Below are 4,725 nucleotides of genomic sequence, written 5' to 3'. Positions count from 1 at the left end.
CAATCCGTGTCTTGCATGATCATTTATGCGGTCATGACACAGAGGGTATTCAGAGAGTGTAGTTTGGAGAGGAAAATTCTGTTTAGGCTTGGAAAACATGAGTTAGTTAACCAGTCCTGAGTGGGAGAAACTCTGTGCCAGCAGCTTCTGGCAGTCGGGAATCTTAATCCATGGAAGTGGTAATGATGATGTGGGTGGATGCCCATTGCTTCTGCAGTATCAACTCCATGTTTGTTTGAGTAGTTGGGTTTTGTCCAGTAGCTCTTCATTTAAATTTCTGAACTCTGCCCACCACCAGTTGCTGCAATTTCTTGGTAAATGTCCTATCCATTGGCTCCCATGTTCTAGACTACCTGTCCAGCCTTTGCCAACCACAACCACTGTCCTATGATCTCGGGACAGAGACAGTTTAAGCCTTCCAGTTATTTGGTGGGGGGAGGGGGGCAGGGTCTCATTCTGTTCCCCAGCTAAAGTGAGATGGAGTCATCATGGCTTACTGCAACCTCCAACTCTTGGGCTCAATCGATGCTCCTGCCTCAGCCTACCAAATAGCTGGGTTTACAGGCACATGCCACTGCACCTTGCTAATTTGTCTATTTTTTGTACAGATGGGGTATCACTCTTGCTCAGGCTGGGAGAGCAGTCTCTTAATAATTACACTAAGGCTAATACTCCCAACCTGGCTGAGCATGGTGGCTTACGCCTGTAAGTGCAGCACTTTGGGAGTATAAGCAGGAGGATTGCTTGAGACCAGGAGTTCAAACCTAACCTAAGCAACATGCCAGAGAACCCCATCTCTACAAAAAAGAAAAAAATTTTAACTAGCTGGGCATGGTGGTACACACCTGTAGTTCCAGCTATTCAGTGAGAGGTCAAGGACCAAAAATGAGAGGTTATTCCAAGACACCAACGAAAGGAAGCAGAGTCCAGGTTCTGTGTGGGCAACCTGGCCGTTATTCACTCAGGTGCAAGCAGGCTGAGTTCGAAAAAGAAACCAGCACAGTGGGTTAAGGCAGGGTGGGAATGTAAGAGTTGGGAAAATAGGGATCCGTGCACTCATTTCTTCCTGGACAGGATGGTTCCATTTGGGTGGAGCCCTACATTCCGTCCTATCACTCAGGAGGCTCATCGTGAAATATGCCTTTTATAACCTATCTCAGTACACATGCACGCATGTTCCAGCTAAGAATTTTCTCAACTATGGGTCATAACCCACCAGTAGCTCATGAAATCAATTTAGAGAGTTGTTGCCGGCATTCAAAAATTTCATACAAGACAAATAAGTACCGGGGACTGAATAGTTACTAACAATGTGTTGCATTTTTGAAATTTGCTAAGTCAATATCTCAGATGTTCTCACAACAACAACAAAGGTGACTGTGGATGATAGGATAAGGTAATTAGCTTGACTGTGGTAATCATTTCACAATTTAAACATACACAAAAACATCACATTGGCCGGGCCATGGTGGCGCACACCTGTAATCCTAGCACATGGGGAGGCTAAGGCTGGTGGATACCTTGAACTCATGAGTTCAATACCAGCCTGAGCAAAAGTGAGACTCCATCTCTACCAAAAATAGAAAAACTGAGGCCAGAGGATTGCTGGAGCCCAAGTGTTGGAAGTGCTGTGAGCTTTGATCATGCCATGGCACTCTACTCAGAGTGACAGCTTGAGACTCTGTCTCAAAAAAAAAATCACATTATATACCCTAAATATTTGCAATTTTTGTCATACATACTCTTCCAACTAATAAAGATGGAGAAAATGAAATAGTAAACGATGATTTGAATCCATCTCATGTAATTAAAGTATTATTTTATGAAAATGTATTCCCAATGTATGTGTGTGGGAGTGAATTTGTATAAATGTGTAAACTGGGTCGCAATGTGAAATCTCTTTCTTCCTGTAAGAAAATAGTCAAAAAAGATTGAAAAAGGTGGCCCTCGCTCTCTCGCCTCCTTCTGCCCTCCTTCTCTCTCTCTCTCTCCCGTCTTCCCCCTCACTCTTCTCTACTCTCTCTCTCTTCTTTTCCCCACTCTCTCCTTATCTCTCTCCCCTCCTTGGTGCTGCTCTGCAGCCTCCCTCCCCCTACCAATAAAAACCTTTCATACAAGCAAGAAAAAGATATCAGATGAAAAAGGTGGCCCTCACTATTTTCACAGATTGGGCTTCATCTATCTTACTCACATAGATGGACGGCTGTAGATTGGGGTTGGGAGCAGGAAACAGAGCCTGGATTGTCTTCAGCGCAGAGTGGGCTCCCAGCTCCGCAGACCACTCATCCTGAAAAACAGCCAATCATACCCTCCCCACCGCGTCTACACTGGTGTGAAAAATCTTGATTTCAAAGCCTACTTTAGGAGCTGCAGCCCATGCAATAAGTTTCAAGTTTTCCAGTCTGTTCTTGAAGGGGGAGTCCCACACATCTTTGATGTCTACCTGAAAACAGTGTGAGTTTCATCGATCCTGGTCTCCCCCCAGGACTTGTGTGTGCACACGCTGGCTCCCCTGATAATCCTACAGGGCACCTGGACTCTGTCTTTTATTTCAGCCCTCCCTTCCTGCAACACTGCCTCTCCTTCTGAAGTCCAAACATTTTTAAAAATGTTTTGGTAATTCTTGACTATATCTTTAAATGTATACCTATGAGCAGGGAATAGAAGTTTAGAATTCAAATCTCACAAAAGCGGAAAGCTTCTCCTTTCACTCTTGTGCTTCAGCCATGCAGTGTCTTCTGCAGGTGCCAGCCACGCCCACAGTCTGGAGCAAGGCCTGCCAAGAAAGTTCCAGCAAACTGGTTTTGCAACCATTGAGCTTTCACCACCTGGAGGGATGAAAGTTTGGAGAGACAGTTGGAGATTCATGGGTTAGGACAGGACCATCTCACAGAGTCATCACCTCTCTGTTGTCACTCCTCGATTACCTGTCTCTCCCTCTTGAACTAAAGCATCTTGAAGGCAGTGTGGGCTCCGCTCTGACGCAGCGCCACCTTCTGATCCTCGCAACTGTTAACAGGTCATTGGAGAGTTAACCTGGCTGGTAGAACAGAGAGTAGATGTTATCTACCTTTTTTTTTTTTTTGAGACAGAGCCTCAAGCTGTCCCCCTGGGTAGAGTGCTGTGGCATCACAGCTCACAGCAACCTCCAACTCCTGGGCTCAAGCGAGTCTCCTGCCTCCGCTTCCCAAGTAGCTGGGAACACAGGCGCCCTCCACAATGCCTGGCTATGTTTTGGTTGTAGCCATCATTGTTGTTTGGCGGGTCCAGGCTAGATACGAATCTGCCACCTTAGGTGTATGTGGCTGGCACCTTAGCCACTTGAGCCAGAGGCACCTAGCAGATGTTATCCACCTTGATATGGAAAAGTGAACACTTCCCTGAAAGATATGAAAAAATGGAAAGGCAGGTGGGGGAGTCAAGGGATACCACCTCTGGATGATGGAAAGAGCAATAGACATGAGTATGGTGTTAGTGCAAAGGTCATCATGGGACAGAGAGGAAGGTGATGTAACTACAGAGTGGGGTGAGCGCAGGGTGACAAAAGTCAGCTCTCAAAGCACACAGGCAAGAGGGGACGTCTCAAGCGAATAGTAGCAAACATGTAATATATAGACATGAGGAGGAAAACACCAGAAAAATCAAACACAGAAAGAGTTCAAGTGTAGTTTCTCCGGCAGAGCAGGATTAGATGAGGCTGGGAACTGCCACTTGCCTGTGCCACCTCATTTATTTAACAATTGTGCCTGAACTGCATTAATGACAATTGTAGAAATAAGAGGGCATGCTTGTGATGCATTTGAGAAAGCTAGCCATTCAAAATAGTCAAAATGGAGTCTATTCCGTTGTTTATAGGCCCTTTTATTTTTAGAAAACTGAGCCATTTTGTTGGGGTGTCAGATAACCAGTTTTACTACGCCAGCTCCCCTTCCTATCTGTAGCAACTCACTGCTCACTTCCCTTCTACAGCCCCTGAATGCAGCTCGGTTGCACTGCAGCTGCTTAAATAAAGAATGACTAATCAACCAGTCACAAGCTACACTGGCATTTTGAATGAAATCAAACTTTGTCCCAAGATATTGGTCCTCATATATTAATATATTGCTTGCGTAACTTACAGCTTTATGATTCCAAAGAGCATTTCTCCCCATCAGGAATCCACAGAATGTTATACCTTTGTCCTTCCGGCACCAACAGCCCACGATCCTCTGTGCCAGATGGCCACACACTAATCCTTCCTTCACTGCCCCTTGCCCAGATGTGTTCCTCCAGCCTGTCTTCCTTTTGTGGAATAGGGCTTTGACTTTGGATTGAGAGAAAAGATAACATTTTTACCTTCTGGACCCAAGCAGTGAGAAAATTCTGAAACAGTTTCTATCATGGAGGAAAAGTAATGGCAGTGAGACAAAATGAAGAATCCAGAAATAGACCAACTGTACCTGGCATTTTAGTTCGTGGTAAAGGTGACATTTTAAAGAAAGAGGAAAATGTGGATCCGCTGACAAACTGTGGGAAGGAAAGGCCAGACTGCTACCGCCTTCCCTCATTTTGGTGTCTCAAAGATTTAAACATCAATTTTCAAGATTTAACATATATTAAGGATGAGAACACAAAATGAACTATAAAAATCTCAAAACACAAGCATGAGTGATGGGCTGGACACCTGTATCGCAGTAGTTAGGGTGCTGGCCACATACGCTGGGGTTGGTGAGTTCCAACCCAGCC

Source organism: Otolemur garnettii, unplaced genomic scaffold (genome assembly GCF_000181295.1).
Source record: "Otolemur garnettii isolate 467f Iridium unplaced genomic scaffold, OtoGar3 scaffold00016, whole genome shotgun sequence".
Taxonomy (NCBI): domain Eukaryota; kingdom Metazoa; phylum Chordata; class Mammalia; order Primates; family Galagidae; genus Otolemur; species Otolemur garnettii.
Note: the sequence above shows the minus strand (reverse complement) of the source record.